At 47.0% G+C, this 17,648-nt stretch overlaps 1 protein-coding gene across 1 annotated transcript in view; it reads left to right on the top strand.

Moving 5' to 3' along the window:
* LOC140599525 (uncharacterized) overlaps positions 1-17,648 on the top strand; it is a 476,056-nt gene that overhangs the window by 343,600 nt on the left and 114,808 nt on the right. The window contains exon 10 of the mRNA XM_072762680.1: positions 10,400-10,476. The gene's annotated coding sequence lies outside the window, so the exon portion shown is untranslated. The remainder of the gene's footprint in view (positions 1-10,399; positions 10,477-17,648) is intronic.

The raw sequence follows: 17,648 nt of genomic DNA on the forward strand, positions 1-17,648 counted from the left end.
TATGGAAAGCTGCTCAGGGCTCTTCATATCTGATGACTTCTTTAGTGTTATGTAGAGGGATAGATACTTGTCATTTCCTGGCACCTGAATATGCAGTCAGTGGTAGATTAGCCAGCAAGATCTCTATTCTATGGAAAGCTGTAATTGTTGCTGTTCCATTGTTTATTGTATCAGGTATATGGAGTGATGGATTTTCCAACCAGCCCTAAATTATTTGAATCTTTGAAGTCTCATTTTTTTTTAAGCTATGATAAAGATAATACTAATTTGTAAGCTAACAGCATTAGAGTGGTAGAACTGATACTTCATAGGCTCTTTATCAGTCTTTTATTTTTTTATTTATTTTTTCTTTATCAGTCTTATTGTGAGGTTAACATAAGTGATTTTCTAACCAAATCTAATACGTGCCTAAAAGTTTCAAAATTACCAAAAACCCTCTTTGAAATTGACATCCTCTGAATTAATGATGAACTATGCCTTAAATGTATATTACATCTTGGACCATTAGAGGATAGTGGTATGAAGCTATCATGACTAGCAAAACATTTAAAAATATTTTACCCTGATTTTGTTCTTTCAGAATGTCTTGTATATGTGATTTGTTATATACAGGGTACTCTAGTACTATAGGAAATGCACATAATATATACATAGGTGCATATTTAAACACTTGTGTTTAAAACAACACGTGAACATAAGTGTCAGCTGAATTGCCTCAGTGTTTTTCCGTGTTTACCTTGTCTTTCAAAAATGGTTTTCAAATCCTCTTCTAAGTTGTAAAAATACAGGATTCTTCAAAGAACTTTGGTCTAATTTCTTCTAAAACACATTGTCCATAGGTACTCTGGTCACAATACAATAAATTTATTTATTTATTTTATTTATTTTTATTTATTTATTTATTTATTTATTTACATTTTAATTTATTTATGATAGTCACACACACACACACACACACAGAGAGAGAGACAGAGAGAGAGAGAGAGAGAGAAGCAGAGACATAAGCAGAGGGAGAAGCAGGCTTCATGCACCGGGAGCCCGACATGGGATTCGATCCCGGGTCTCCAGGATCGCGCCCTGGGCCAAAGGCAGGCGCTAAACCGCTGCGCCACCCAGGGATCCCTTATTTTTATTTTTAAAAGATTTTATTTATTTACTCATGAAAGAGAGAGGCAGAGACACAGGCAGAGGGAGAAGCAGGCTCTCTGCAAGGAGCCTGACTTGGGACTCAATCCGGGGACTCCAGGATCACGCCCTGGGCCAAAGGTGGCGCTAAACCATTGAGCCACCTTGGCTGCCCTACAATAAATTTAAAAGTGGGACTCCTGGGTGGCTCAGAGGTTTAGCGCCACCTTTGGCCCAGGGAGCCACTGGAGACCCGGGATCCAGTCCCATGTCAGGCCTTCCTGCATGGAGCCTGCTTCTCCATCTGCCTTTGTCTCTGCCTCTCTCTCTCTCTCTTTCTCTCTCTCTCTCTGTCGGTCTCTGACGAATAAATAAAATCTTAAAAAAAACCCAATAAATTTAAAAGAAAAATGTCATATATAGTAATTGGGATTTATAACTGCTGGAAGATCTTTTTTTTATCTTCCTTATGAATGAATAGTCTTTCTGGGATCTCTTGACTGTCTGTATTCAACATTAAGGATAACCAGGAGAAGAGCCTATAGCACATGACGTTAGTATCTGCCTTTTGTACTGGTGCATGTGGATTTATGTTTCTTCTGTTCCTTATCTTCTAGACTTGACTTGTGTGTCACATGCCTTAACTTGCTTTTACTACCCTCAGCTCATTTCCCCACCCATCTTTTGGTATTAAGGCTTCCATTCCATTTCTCTGACCCTTCCTTTTTGGTGTCCTGTTGTCCTCCCTGTGTTTCTTTCTCTTCTACTCTAGAGATTAGAGTGAGGAGATCACCTAGGACAAGGCCTTAGGTATTTGGACATGTTATGGGTGTGTAGGATGGAAACCTAGAAAGGACACTGAGAAGAGGTAGGAGAAAGCCAGGAAAATGTAGTGTCACGGAAGCCAAGCAAAGAAAGTCTTAACAAAGTGGTGGTTCACAGTGTCGCATTCACGCAAGGTCAAATAAGAGCGGCCAAAAACATTTTAGTGTTAGAAACATGACAGTCGTGCAAAGCATATTTTGATGGAGAAGTAGTAGGGGAAACTCTGTTGGGGTTATACAATGGGTAGAAGTAAAGAGATGTGGATAGTTAAGACAACTCTAGAGAATTAAAGGAATTATGCAGTAGTTGGAGAGAGAAATGGAGTTATTGTTTATTGCTTTTTTGTAAACGGGAAAGGCTTAAGCATGTTTGTTATATGAAAGAAGAGTTCAATCAAATGAGCTATCAAATATACCAAAGAAGGGATTTGTGAGGTGTTCTGAGAAAGCAGGATTGATTGATCGAAGGCATAGATGGAAAGATTGGTGACTTTGAATAGAGGGAGAGACATTTTGTTACCAACAGGAGAGAAGGTAAGAGTAGGTACACACACACACACACACACACACACACACACAGGGTTTGTCTACATGTGTGCAAAGTGGATTGCATTTCCCAGTAAAATGTATTATAACTGCAGATCTTGTTGAGGCCCACTTGCTCCTGGAGATCATACATTTATAGTGATACCTGTCTGCCTTACAGTGCCACTCAGCACTCTCTGAAAAAAAGCAAAGTATTTTAGGGAGTGCTATTCAAAATGTGGTCCAGAAACTTCTAATAGGGTCTGAAATGAGATCGTTTGCCACAGGAAAGTATGAGGGAGCAGGGACAGCCTGGTTCCTGAGATTCTTAGAAATATTCAGGAAGCGAACAGAGCCCCACACTGAAAAGAAACTGCTGCAAATAAAAGTTGATGAGAGTAGGAACTTAAGGGTAAAGAGGAGAATAGACACAGATACATGTGGGAGGGGGCACTGGAGGAGGCAGATCTCAGAAAGTATTAGGGAAGTGGTCACACTTAAGTACCTTAGGTTTGAATACTTTGTGGTAACAATATAAGAGGAAACCTTTGAACTCTGAATCTAGGAACGCCTTCTCAGTCTGTTTACAAATCTTACATAGGAAACTTAAAAGTATAGGAAAAGCCATCCAACTATAATAAGGTTTATAGAAGGTATTGTAATTTTATGTCATTGGAAGATAGTATAAGAAAAAGGACAGTAGTCCTCTGAATAACAGATCTAAAGAGGTGAAGATAGAAGTATACTTTGTCTTAAAGCACAGATATAATTTCTACAAAATAAGCTGGAAAAATAAAACAGTATGTTATGAAAAAAACAAAATAAACTGAATTAGAAAAGTTTGTAAATGAACTCCTATGTTATAGGAGATCATGAAAAACTGACAAGACTTGAGGAACGAATGAGAAATATTTCAGAAATGAAGATAAACCAGAAAGTTCTTGAATGAGCAGACACTCTAGAAAGTACCACAAAAGAAAGAAATGATGGAAAAAGACAAGTGAAAACAAATCAAGTAAAGAGCTGAAAGAAATTCATAAAGTGAGAAGAAGATCTTATATGCATGTGCACATAAGTATATGGACATTAATAAAAGTGCCCGGACTGACAAAAGAAACAGGAAAAAAACAAAAGCAAGAAAATGCCGTTAAAAGATGAACATCTATATTATAAGGGTTCATCATGTGCTTAGGAAAATTGAAACAACAGCCACCACTGAAATGTGTTCTAGGGCTTTTAGAGGAAAAAAAAAAAAAAAAAAAAAACTTTGGGCACCTACACAAAAAGACTACATCACTTAGGTGGAAAGAATGCCAGATTATCATTAGACTCTCCAGCATTAGTACTTAAATCTGGAAGACTGGAGTAAAGATTTTTAAGATTTTTCATAGAAAAAAAATGTGAATTGAGGCACACATCCAGCCAACTGATGTTTAAGCATAAAGACCACATATAAGAACTTTAAAAGTATTGTTCCTATGAGCCCTTCCTACGGATACTAGATTTTGTTGCATTTTATTTCTCACTTTGGTATGCTTGGTGATATATATTTATATATATATATTTTTTTACTTATTTGGGAGGAGTGTAGACATGACCCTTAGCCCCAAACATAGATTCTCTTTTTAAAAAGGTTATTTGTTTATTTTTTAGCTTTACTGAGATAAGATTAACATACAGAAAGCTGCACATATTTAAATGTACTGTTTGATGAGTTTTGGTATATGCAAGGATAATCCCCTATAACTGCAGATTAATTAAATTAAGGGAATTTGACATTAGTACAGTGCTATTATCTAACTACATGATCTATATTCAAATTTTGTCAGTTGTCACAATAATGTCCTTCACAGCAGCTTTTTCACCCCCTTTGATGGTGGGGGAAATCCAGGACACAGATTGCCAGCACGTACTATGGAATAGATTTGTGGACAAGTTCCAGAGGGTGAATTTCCAGCAAATCCCACTGGTACAGCACCAAAGTGTGAGTGATGGCTGTTATCTTTTCTAACAAGGTCTGACTATTGAGCTCTGAAGGGAAAATTCTTCCTTGGGTACTCTGTCCTAGCCTTAGCAGGAGTGGCTATTTTGTATCATATTTATGACATCTGCTGCTGTTATATTCTTGAGCACTGTCTCAGCTTCTTACTGGCCACTCCTACTTATCCCAGTTCCTTGAGGTAGTTAATAATTATTTCTGTCAAATGTTGTTTTTTCAGACTTAATGTTTGATTTCTCTCCTTATTCATCATTTTTGGCAAAAGTAATGCGTCCCCTTCAGTGCTTTACATTAGGAAACCATGATGTCCTCTTGTCCCATTGCTGTTGTTTGGCTTTCATCATCACTAGTTTGAACTGCCAGATTTCTCCACTTTTCCCCCTTTGTAATGAATAACTTCCTGTGAGATACTTTGGGTCTCTGTCAGTGTTCTGTTCCCAAAAACTGTAGATAGCATCCACTGCTGATTCTTCCCTTCATCATTTATTATTGTGATGTTGCAAAATGGTGATTTTTCTGTCCCTCTCAGCTTATTAGCTGATACTGTACTGTATGAATGAGACTTTCCTTTTCCATTTATTACTGTGGGCTTGTGAAATTTTGTTATATTATGAACCATTCCTTTCATTATTTTGATAACCACATGTTCCAATTTGGGCAGTAGGAACCCCTTCAAGTTGAAATCTTGTCCTTTGACATACACCTATTGATTGTTGAATACTTCTAACTTTCTGGCAAACCAGATAGTTTCTAGGCTGATCTTCTACTTTTACTGATACAGCCTTGGTTTTTCTCTAAGGAGCCCCAATTCCCTTTTTAGTGAAGTCCAACTTATCTTGTATGAATTTTTCTTTTGTTTGGTATTAAGAAATCTTTACCTAACATGTTTTCCTCTTGAAGTTTCCAAGCTTTAAGTTTTACATTTAGATCTATGATCCATTTTGAGTTAATTTTCATGTGTGATATGAGGTATGGATCCAAGTTCATTTTACTTGTGGATATTTAATTTTTCCACCACTGCTGTCGAAAAAGCCATCCTTTCTCCTACTGCACTGCCTTTGTCAAGTATCAGTTGTCCACGTATGTCTGGGTTTATTTTAGGGCTTTCTGTTCCATCGATCAGTTTGTTATTACACCAATACCATGCTGTTGAGTCTTGATATTAATGCCAAGAGATCTTTTAGCAGGAAAACAATAGGCAGGATGTTCTGCAGGGAATTTTTTTTTCATTTTTAAATTTTAATTCCAGTATAGTTAACATACTGTGTTATATTAGTTTCAGGTGTACAATATAGTGATTCAGCGTTTCTATACATTATTCAGTGCTCATCATGATAAGTATACTCTTTAATATCTATCAGCTATTTCACCCACCCCCTACTCATCTCTTTCTGGTAGCCATCAGTTTGTTCTCTATAGTTGAGTCTGATTTTGGTTTGCCTCTTTCTTTTTTCTTCATTTGTTTTCTTAAATTTCACAAGTGAAATCATATGATAATTTGTCTTCCTCTGACTTCTTTCACTTAGCATTATAACCTCCAGATCCCATCCATGTTATTGCAAATGGCAAGCTTCATTCTTTTTATGGCTGAGTAATTTTCGTGTTTGTGTACAGGTGTACACACCACCTCCTCTTTATCCATTTGTTGATTGATGGACACTTGGGCTGCTTCTATAATTTGGCTATTGTAAATAATGCTTCAGTAAATGTAGAATTCCATGTATCCTTTCAAATTAATGTTTTTGAGTTATTTGGGTAAATATCCAGTAGTAGAATTACTGGATCATAGGGTAATTCTGTTTCAAAAATTTTAAACAAACTCCATACTGTGTTCCACAGTTAGCTATTCCCACCAACAGAGCACAAATGTCCCTTTTTCCTCTACATCCTCGTCAACACTTGTGGTTTTGATTTTAGCCATTCTGACAGGTGTGAAATAATATCTTAATGTGATATTGGTGTCTGTTTACCTGATGATGAGTGACATGGAGCATCTTTTCATGTGTCTATTGGCTACCTGGATGTCTTCTTTGGAGAAATGTCCGTTCATCTCTTCTGCCCATTTTTTAATTGGATTTCTTTCTTTCTTTCTTTCTTTCTTTCTTTCTTTCTTTCTTTCTTTCTTTCTTTCTTTCTTTCTTTCTTTTCTTTTCTTTTCTTTCTTTTCTTTCTTTTCTTTCTTTTCTTTCTTTTCTTTCTTTCTTTTCTTTCTTTCTTCTATTGAGTTTAATTATATTGTGGATACTAACCCTGTATCACATATGTTGTTTACAAATATCTTCTCCCATTCCCTACATTGCCTTTCAGTTTTGTTGATTGTTTGCTCTGATGTACACAAGCTTTTTATTATGATGTAATCTCAGTAATTTATTTTTGCTTTTGTTTTCTTTGCCTCAGGAGACCTACCTTAGAAAAATATTGTTAGGGTTGATGTCAGAGAAATTACTGCCTGTACTCTCTTGTCGGATTTTTTTATGGTTTCCGGTCTAACATTAGGTCTTTAATCCATTTTGAGTTTATTTTTGTGTATGGTCTAAAAAGCGGGCCTGTTTTTATTCTTTTGCACATAGCTGTCCAATTTTCCCAACACCATTTTTTGAAGAAACTGTCTTTATTCCATTGGATATTTTTTCCTCATTTGAAGATTAGTTAACCACAGAGATGAGGGTCCATTTCTGAGTTCTCTATTTTGTTCCATTGATTTATGTGTCTATTTTTGTGCCCGTACCTATACTGTCTTGATGATTGCAACTTTGTCTTGTGGTGCCTCTGGTTTTGGTTAACCTTTTCAACATTTCTTTTTTTTATGTTTTTATTTTTTCAGTCTCAAATCTATTATATTTAATTTAATTTAATTTATTTAAATAATAAATTTATTTTTTATTGGTGTTCTGTTTGCCAATATACAGAATAACACCCAGTGCTTATCCCGTCAAGTGCTGCCCTCAGTGCCCGCCACCCAGTCACTCAGTGCCCCCCACCCCCCGCCCTTCCCCCCTTCCACCACCCCTAGTTCGTTTCCCAGAGTTAGGAGTCTTTCATGTTCTGTCTCCCGTTCTGATATTTCCCACTCATTTCTTCTCCTTTAAATATATAATTAAATATATAAATAATATATAATTTATAATAATTAAAAATAATTAAATATATAAATAATATAAACAATAATAAAAAATTATATACAAATAATATTCTAAAAGTATAAAGAGCTTATACAACTCAATACTAAAACACCCCCAAAAATAATCCAATTAAAAAATGGGCATGGGACCTGAATAGACACTCTTCAAAGAAAGATATACAGATGGGGCAGCTCCAGTAGCTCAGCAGCTTAGTGCCCAGGGTATGATCCTGGAGACTCCGGATCGAGTCCCACTTCGGGCTCCCCGCATGGAGCTTGCTTCTCCCTCTGCCTGTGTCACTGCCTCTCTCTCTGTGTGTCTCTCATGAATAAATAAAAAAAAAAAAAGATATGCAGATGGCCAACAGACCTAGGGGGCCCCTCCTGGCTCCCCGGAGGGCGGGCCTCTGTGCAGGGGGCGCGGCCAGGAGCCTGCCCAGCACCTGACCCCGAGCTTGATTTGAAGGGGGCCAGGGCGTGGCCACGGGGGGAGCTGGGCCTTGATGGGGCCACCCGCCCCGCCCCGCCCCGCCCCGACCATCCCTGTGGCAGGAGGTTGTGCTGCTGCGCCGCCGCTCCAGGCCCGCGGTTCCTGGCGCTGCGGGCTCCCGGCAGCGGCTCTGCAGGCCTCGGCCCCGGCGCGCAGGTCGGCGTGGGCCCCGGGAGGCGTGAGGGGCCCCGGGGTGGCTGTGCCAGAGGCATCTGGCCCTTGCGTGTGGCGCAGCGAGTGTCTGGGAGGGACCGCGCGGGGGGGACCGCAGGCCTCGGGGGAGGCGGGGCGGGACCTGTTGGCAGAGGGGGTGGCGGTGGGGCCTCCTCCGGGCGGTTCAGGGAGGGTGCGGGGCCCCTCCCCCGGGGCTCAGGGAGGGTGCCGCGGAACCCATGCGTGCGCGCTCAGAGGGCTTAGGGTGCAGGCACCGTCCACCCTCAGGGCACGGCCTTGGGGCGGCGGCTTGAGGGCCTGGGCTGCTGGGCCCCGGGAGCCCCCCCAAGGCCCTGGCTCTTCCTCCCCGCTCTCAGGTGCCTCCTGAGCGCCCCAGCCTGGCCGGGAGCCCGCCCCCCGCCTTGGTCCCTATCAGGTGAGTACAGCTCCCTCTGACACTGTTGAATTTTGAAGCGTTCCCCTATTTGCGCATCCTGTCCAGCGTTTGGTGTTTCCTGTCTGGCCAGTGCTGCCCATTCTCACCGCTGTGAGGTGGGATCTCGTTGTGGCTTTGATCTGTATTTCCCTGATGCAAATGCAGTGATGTGGGCACTTTCTCATGGGCTTGTCGGCCACGTCTGTGTCTTGCTCTGTGCCGTTTCCATTGGTGTCTTTTGCCCATTTCCGGATTGGATGGTTGGTTTCTCTGCTGTGGAGTTGAATAGGTTCTTTCGAGATCTCGGATGCTGGCCCTTTATCCGAAGGGTCGTTTGCACCTATCTTCTCCCAGTCTGGAGGTTGTCTTTCAGTTTTGTTGAGTTTTTCTTTGGCTGTGCAGAAACAGCTCCTCTTCATGACGTCCCGACGTTCCATTTCGCTCTTGTTTCCCTGGCCTTCGTGGCTGATGTAATTTGCAAGAAGTTGCTGTGGCCCAGTTCAAGAAGGGTGTTGTTGCCTGTGTTCTCCCGGAGGGTTTTGATGGAATCTTGTCTCACATTTAGATCCTTCCTCCATTTTGAGTTTATCCTTGTGTTTGGCATGAGAGGAATGGTCCAGTGTCATTCCTCTGCACGTGGCTGTCCAGTGTTCCCAGCAGCCTTTATCGAAGAGACTGTCTTTTATTCCCCCGTGGATGGTCTTTCCTGCCTGGCCGAATATTAGTTGCCCGTAGAGTTGAGGGTCCACATCTGGATGCTCTCCTCTGTTCCATTGATCCATGTGTCCGTTTTTGTGCCAGTACCACACCGTCTTGATGGTCACAGCTTTGTGGCACACCCTGAAATCGGGCATTGTGCTGCCCCCCCCCCCCGCAGTGGGTTTATTGGCTACTATTCCCGTGGCTGTTTGGGGTCTTTTCTGATTCCACACAAGTCTTCAGATGATTTGTTGCAGCTCTCTGAAGAGAGTCCGTGGTATTTCTGACAGATTTTGCACTAGTTGTGTAAATTGCCCTGGGTCACGTTGACATTTTCCCCAATATTAATTCTTCCAACCCAGGAGCATGGAACCTTTTTCCATCTCTTTGTGTCTTCCTCAGTTTCTTTCAGACGTGTTCTGCAATGTTTCGGGTAGAGATCCTTTACCCCTTTGGTTAGGTTTCTTTCTACGTAGCTCATGCTTTTTTTTGGGTGCTGTGGTTGTATAAATGGGATTGGCCCCTTCCTCGATGTCCCTTTCCTCGGTCTCATTGTTCACGTACAGAAAGGCCACTGGTTTCTGGGCCCTGAGTTTGTATCCCGCCACACTGCCGAACTTGCTGTAGGAGTTCCAGCAATCTTGGGGTGGAGTCTTTTGGGTTTTCTAGGTACGGTATCATGTCATCTGCGAAGAGGGAGAGTTTGACTTCCCCTTTGCGGGTTTGAATGCCTTTTATTTCTTTTTGTTGCCTGATTGCTGAGGCCGTGACGTCTCGTACTATGTTGAGAATAGTAGCGGTGAGAGTGGACATCCCCGTCTCGTGCCTGGTCTTTGGGGAAAGGCTCCCAGTGTCTCCCCATTGGGAATGATAATTTGCCAGGGGCTTGTCATAGGTGGCTTTGAAGATGCTGAGGGACTTTCCCTCTGTCTCTATACTCTGAAGCGTTTGGATCAGGAATGGATTTTGTCAAATGCTTTCTCTGTCTCTTGAGAGGATCATCTGGTTCTTGTTTTTTCTCTTGCAGATCTGATCAGTCACACGGAGTGCTTGCCGAGTGTTGAACCAGCCTTGCGTCCCGGGGATAAATGCCACCTGGTCACGGTGAGTAACTTCTCAATGTACCATTGGATCCTGTTGGCTCGTATCTTGTGGAGAATGTCTGCATCCGTGTTCGTGAGGTCTGTGGGTCTGTAACTCTCCTTCGTTGGTTGGGTCTTTGTCTGCTTTTGGACTTAAGGTGATGCTGGCCTCCAAGAACGAGTTTGGAAGTATTCCATCTCTTGTCTATCTTTCGGAACCGCTTAGGTCGAAATAGGTACGGTTTCTTCTTTAGACTTTTGATAGCATTTCCCAGGGAAGGCATCTGGCCCTGGGCTTTTGTGTCTCGGGAGGTCTTTGACGATGACTGCTTCAGTTTCCTCCCTGGATATTGGGTGTTCGGGTTTTCTGTGTCTTCCTGTTCCGGTTTCAGTAGTTTGTGGTTTTCCGGAAATGGGTCCGTTTCTTCTCGATTGCCCAATTTATTGGCGTATAGCTGCTCAGGATGAGTTTTTAAGATCGTTTGTATTTCCTTGGTGGTGGTGGTGATCTCTACTTTCTCATTCATGATTTTATTCATTGGAGTCTTTTCTCTCTCTCTTTTTTTTTCATAAGGCTGGCTTAATGGTTTCTCTCTCTCTTATTGGTTCTTTCAAAGATCCACCTCCTGGTGTTGTGGATGTGTTTCCCCAATTCCTCTGCTCTCTATTTCATTGAGTTCTGCTCGAATTCTTATTAACCGTCGACTTCTGCTGGGTGAAGGTTTCATTTGTCGTTCCTTCTCCAGCTCCTTTAGGTGCAAGGTTAGCTTTTGTATTTGAGTTCTTTCCAGTGTTTGGATGGACGCTTGCATTGGGATGTATTTCCCCTATGTGGGACCGCTTTTGCCTTATCCCAAAGATTTGGAACAGGTTGGTTGTATCTTCATTCTTGTTGGTTTTTGTGAATCTTTTTAATTCTTCTCTAATGTCCTGGTTGACCCTTTCTTTCGTCTTTTAGCAGGATGGTCCTTAACCTGCACGTGTTTGAAATCCTTGCAAACTTCTTCTTGTGGTTGAGTTCTAGTTTCAGAGCATTATGGTCTGAAAATACGCAGGGGACGATCCCAGTCTTTTGGTATCGGTCACGACCTGATTTGTGACCCAGTATATGGTCTCTTCTGGACAAAGTTCCACGTGCACTGAGAAGAATGTGAATTCAGTTGCATTTGGATGTAAAGTTTTGTAAACATCTGTGAGATCCATCTGGTCCGATGTATCCTTTAGTGCCCTTGTTTCTTTGGAGATGCTGTGCCTGGAAGATCTATCAATCCTAGAAAGCACCGTGTTCGTGTCTCCCAAGTAAAAGTGTATTATTATCTAAGTACGTCTTAACTTTGCTTCGCAACTGATTGGTATCCGTGGCAGCTCCCACATTCGGGGCACAGATACCCACGATTGTTAGGTCGTCTTGTTGGATAGATCCTTTAGGTACGATCTAGTGACTGTTTGAGGTTTTCCACGTAGAGTGTCATGTCCTCTGTGAAGAGTGAGAGTTTGACTTCTTTGCCCATCGGGATGCCTTTTCTTTCTGTTTCGGAATGTCACTGCGAAAGCTAGGACCGCTACTACTGTGCCCAAGGACAGGGTTGAGGGTGGACACCCTGTCGTGTTCCTGACCTTAAGTTAAAAGCTCCAGGATTTTCCCAATGAAGAGGACATTCCCTCTGGGTCTTTTGTAGATGGGTTTTATGAGAATTGAGGTTTGTTCCCGGTATCCGTACCAGGTGGAAGGTTTTCATGAGGAAAGGATGGTCTGTTTGGTCAAATGCTTTTTCTGCATCTATTGAGAGAATTCTACGGTTGTCATCCTTTCTTTGATTGACATGGAGAGGGAAGGAGAGACAGAGAACCGGAGGGACGGACAGACACAGGGAGGTGGACACAGACAGGGAGGGAGAGATAGGGGAGGGGAGGGAGAAACAGCGAGATGGCGAGGGAGCGACCGAGACAAGGAGGGAGACTGAGGGAGGGAGGAAGAGAGCCAGACATGGAAGGAGAGTCAGAGAGACAGGGAGGGAGAGACAGAGACAGAGAGGGAGACACCAAGAGACAGGGAGGAAGAGACAGAGAGACAGGGAGGGAGACCAAGACACAGTGAGGGGGACACAGAGACAGGATGGAGAGAACGAGACAGGGCGTGAGAGACCGGGAGACCCAAAGGGAGACACACAGAGACTGGCGGAGAGATAGAGACGCAAGGAGAGACAGAGACGCAGGGAGGGAGAGCCTGTGAGATACGGAGCAAGAGTCAGAGAGAGGGAGGGAGAGAAGGAGACGGGGCGGGGGGGGGCGGCCGAGATTGGGCGGCGAGCAGAGACAGACACAGAGATAGGGAAGGAAAATCAGAGAGACAGGGACGGAGAGACAGAGACGTTGAGGCAGAGACTGAAAGACAGGGAGGGAGAGGCAGGGAAACAGGTAGGGAGACGCCGAGAGACTGGGAGGGAGAGACCGAGACACAGAGAGGGAGACACGGAGACAAGGATAGTGATATCTAGACAGCATGGGAGAGACAGAGAGGGAGGGAGACCCAGAGACAGGGAGGTAGAGACAGAGAGACAGGGAGGGGAGACCCAGAGACAGGGAGGGAGAGACTGGGAGACAACGGGCTGCGCGGTGGGGGAGTGGTGGGACCTGTTCGCGGAGGGGGCTGGTGGTGGGGCCTCCTACGGGTCAGGTCTCCTCCGGACAACTCAGAGAGGGTGTGGGGCCCCTCCACCGGGGCTCAGAGAGGGTGCCAAGCCCATCGGGGCACGCTCAGAGGGGTTTGGATGCAGGCACCATCCACCTTCAGGGCACGGCCTTGGGGCGGTGGCTTGAGGGCCTGGGTGGCTGGGCCCCAGGAGCGCCCCCAAGGCCCTTGGCTCTTCCTCCTCTCCCCTCCCCCCCCCTCCGCCCCTGCTCACCTTCCCCCCCTTGCCCCTTCAGCCCCCGCCCCACTTCCCCCCTTTCCCCATTCCCAAGCTCCCCAGGCTCGCCAGGAGCACGCCCGCCCCCCCCCTTCGTCCATATCAGATGAGTATGGCGATTTCTGAAACTTTTGAATTTTGAAAGCATTCCCCTTTCTCCACATCCTCTCCAACATTTGTTGTGTCCTGTCTGGTTCTTGTTCCCCATTCTCACAGGTGTGAGGTGGTATCTCATTGTGCTTTTGCTATTTCCCTGATGGCCGGCGTGCGGAGCATCGTCTCGTGTGCTTGTTGGCCACGTCTGTGTCTTCCTGTGTGACGTTTCTGTTGGTGTCTTTTGCCCCTTTCAGGGTGGCACTCTTGGTTTCTCTGCTGTTGAGTTGAAAAAGTTCTTTAGAGATCTTGGATAACTGGCCCTTTATCGGACGGGTCATTTGCACATATCTTCTTCCATTCTGGAGGTTTGTCTTTTAGTTTTGTTGAGCGTTTCTTTTGCTGTGTGGAAGCTCCTCATCTTGATGAAGTCCCAGTGATTCATTTTGGCTCTGTTTCCCTGGCCTTCATGGATGTGTCTTGCAAGAAGTTGCTGTGGCCAAGTTCAAGAAGGGCGTTGCCTGTGTTCTCCCCTAGGAGTTTGATGGCTTCCTGTCTCACATTTAGATCTTTCATCCATTTTGAGTTTCTCTTTGTGTACGGTGGTGTGAGAGAATGGTCCAGTTTCATTCCTCTGTGTGTGGCTGTCCAACATGCCCAGCAGCCTTTACTGAAGAGACTGTGTTTTTTCCAGTGGATGGTCTTTCGTGCTTCGTCGAATGTACGGTCTTGACGGTAGAGTTGAGGGTCCACTTCTGGATTTGTCTCTTCTGTGCCATTGACCTGTGTGTCTGTTTTTGTGCCAGTACCACACTGTCTTGATGAGCACAGCTTTGTAGCACGACCTGAAGTCCGGCATTGTGATGCCGCCAGCTGTGGTTTTCTTTTCTCATATTGCCCTGGGCATTCGGGGTCTTTTCTGATGATTCCACACACTAATCTTCCGATGATTTGTTCCAGCTCTCTGAAGAGAGCCCGTGGTATTTCTGATGATAGGGATTGCGTTCCATGTGTAAATTGCCCTGGGTCACGTGGACATTTTCCCAATATATGAATTCTTCCAATCCAGGAGCTTGGAATTGTTTTCCATCACTTTGTGTCTTCCTCAATTTCTTTCAGACGTGCTCTGTAGTTTTTTGGGTAGGGATCCTTTACCTCTCTGGTTAGGTGTATTCCTAGGTATCTCATGCTTTTGGGTGCAATTGTCACTGGGACCGACTCCTTCATTTCTCTTTCTTCAGTCTCATCGTTGGCGTAGGGAGAGGCCAGTGATTTCTGGGCATTGATTTGGTATCCTGCCACGCCGCCGATTTTGCTGCTGTTTGAGTTCTGGCAATCTTGGGGTGGAGTCTTTTGCGTTTTCCAGGTAGGACATCATGTTTTCAGCGAAGAGGGAGAGTTTGTCTACTTCTTTGTGGATTTGAATGCCTTTTGTTTCTTTTTGTGGCCTGATTGCTGAGGCTGTGACGTCTAGCTGTATGTTGAGTAGCCGTGGTGAGGGTGGAAGTCCCTGTCTCGTTCCCAATCTACGGGAAAGGCTCCCAGTGTTTCCGCATTGAGGATGATTATTTGCCGCGGGCTTTCCTTTCCGTCGATGGCTTTGGAGTTGCTGAGGAACGTTCTCTCTGTCCCTACACTCTGAAGCGTTTGGATCAGGAATGGATGCCGTATTTTGTCAAATGCTTCCTGTGCATCTCTTGAGAGGATTTTCTGGGAGGGGGACACAGACAGGGAGGGAGAGATAGGGATGGGGGAGACACAGCGAGTGAGAGACAGAGAGACAGCATGGGAGAGACCGAGACAAGGCGGGGAGACTGAAGGAGGGAGGGAGGGAGGGACAGACACAGAAGTAGAATCCATGAGCCAGGGAGGGACACACTGAGAGACAGTGAGGAAGATAGAGAGAGACAGAGAGACCCAGAGACGGGGAGGGAGACCGTGACACAGTGAGGGACACAGAGACAGGATGGAGAGAGAATGAGACAGGGAGGGAGAGACCGAGAGACAGGGAGCGAGAGGCACGGAGGGAGACACAGAGAGACTGGCGGAGAGATAGAGACGGGGAGAGAGACAGAGACACACACAGGGAGGGAGAGGTGGCGAGACAGGGAGCAAGAGTCAGAGAGAGGGAGGGACAGAGCCAGACGGGGAGGAGAGACCGAGATGGGGCGGCGTGGAGAGACAGACACAGACACAGGGAAGGAGAGTCAGAGAGACAGGGACGGAGAGACAGAGACGGTGAGGGAGAGACTGAAAGACAGGGAGGGAGAGGCAGGGAAACAGGTAGGGAGGCGCCGAGAGACAGGAAGGGAGAGACCAAGACACAGAGAGGAAGACACAGAGACAAGGAGAGTGAGATCTAGACAGTGTGGGAGAGATAGAGAGGGAGGGAGACACAGAGACAGGGAGGGAGAGACAGAGAGACAGGGAGGGACAGACCCAGAGACAGGGAGGGAGAGACCGTGAGACAGGGAATGAGAGCCAGAGCCAGGGAGGGAGACCGAGACACAGTGAGGGAGAGACCGAGAGCCAGGGTGAGAGAGCCAGGGAGGGATAGACAGAGACAGGGATGGAGACACACAGACAGGGAGGGACAGACCGAGGCAGGGAAGGGTAGACAGAAGTGGAGGGATGGATAGAGACAGGGAGGGAGCCCCCAGACAGGGAGGGAGAGATAGATAGAGATGGGCGGGGAGACAGGGAGGGAGAGAGAGATGGAGACAGGGAGGAGCGACTGAGAAGAGGGGGGTGAGAGATCGAGACAGGGGCAGAGACACAGGACAGGGATGGAGGGATCCAGAGACAGGGAGGGAGGGACAGACAGACCAAGAGACAGGGAGGGAGAGATGGGACAGAGGGGAGAGACCACGGTGCAGGGAGGGAGACCCAGAGACAGGAGGGGAGACTGAGACAGGGAGGGAGAGTCAGAGACAGGGAGGGAGGAGAGACTGAGACAGAGATGGGATGGAGAGAATGAGACAGGGAGGGAGACAAGTGAGAGACCGAGAGACAAGGAGGTAGACACAGAGACAGGGACAGGCCAAGATAGGGAATGAGAGAAGAAAGACTGGGAGGGAGAGAGAGAGACAGACAGGGGTGGAGGGGAGTGGGAGAGAGACAGGGCCAGACCCCAGACCGGGAGGGAGAGACAGAGACCAGGTCGGAGGGACAGGGAGGGAGACACAGAGCCAGAGAGAGGCTTCGTGCCTCCCTGAGCAGGAGTCTCTCGGGACTGAGCCGGGGGCGCAAGGCCTCGGACCCCGGTGCCCCGACCAGACTAGCGGGGGGGAGGCAGAGGCGGTCTCTGGTCCCCTCTAGGCTCCAGGGAGGGCCGGCTGCTGTGTGGGGGGGCTTGGCTGGGGGCTTGGCCAGGGCGTGGCCGGGGCGTGGCCGGAGCTTGCCCCAGCACCTGACCCGGAGCATGGCCTGAGGGGGGCCAGGGCGTGGCGACCCAACTGGACCAGATGGACCCGACCCAGCCGTCCCCGTGGCAGGAGGTTGCGCTGCCCTGCCGCCGCTCCAGGCCGGTGGTTCCCGGCGCTGCGGGCTCCCGGCAGCGTCTCTGCAGGCCTCGGCCATGGTGCGCAGGTCGGCGTGGGCCCCGGGAGGCGTGAGGGGCCCCGGGGTGGCTGTGCGAGAAGCATCTGGCCCTCGCGTGTGGCGCGGCGGGTGCCTGGGAGGGACCTCGCGGGGGACAGCGGGCCTTGGGGGCCGCACGGAGGCGCCCCCATGGCGAGGTACGCCAGGGTGCGGGGCAGAGGGCTGCGCGGGGGGGGGGGGGGGTGGGGGGAGGGGGGGAGGGGGTGCGGGACCTGTTGGTGGAGGGGGTGGCGGTGGGGCCTCCTCCGGTGCCACGGAACCCATGCGTGCGCGCTCAGAGGGCTTAGGGTGCAGGAACCGTCCACCTTCAGGGCACGGCCTTGGGGCGGCGGCTTGAGGGCCTGGGCTGCTGGGCCCCGGGAGCCCCCCCAAGGGCCTGGCTCTTCCTCCCTGCTCTGAGGTGCCTCCTGAGCGCCCCAGCCTGGCCGGGAGCCCGCCCCCCGCCTTGGTCCCTATCAGGTGAGTACGGCTCCCTCCGACACTGTTGAATTTTGAAGCGTTCCCCTTTCTGCGCATCCTGTCCAACGTTTGGTGTTTCCTGTCTGGCCAGTGCTGCCCATTCTCACCGCTGTGAGGTGGGATCTCGTTGTGG

This window comes from Vulpes vulpes, chromosome 7 (assembly GCF_048418805.1).
Source record: "Vulpes vulpes isolate BD-2025 chromosome 7, VulVul3, whole genome shotgun sequence".
In the NCBI taxonomy this organism is placed as follows: Eukaryota; Metazoa; Chordata; class Mammalia; order Carnivora; family Canidae; genus Vulpes; species Vulpes vulpes.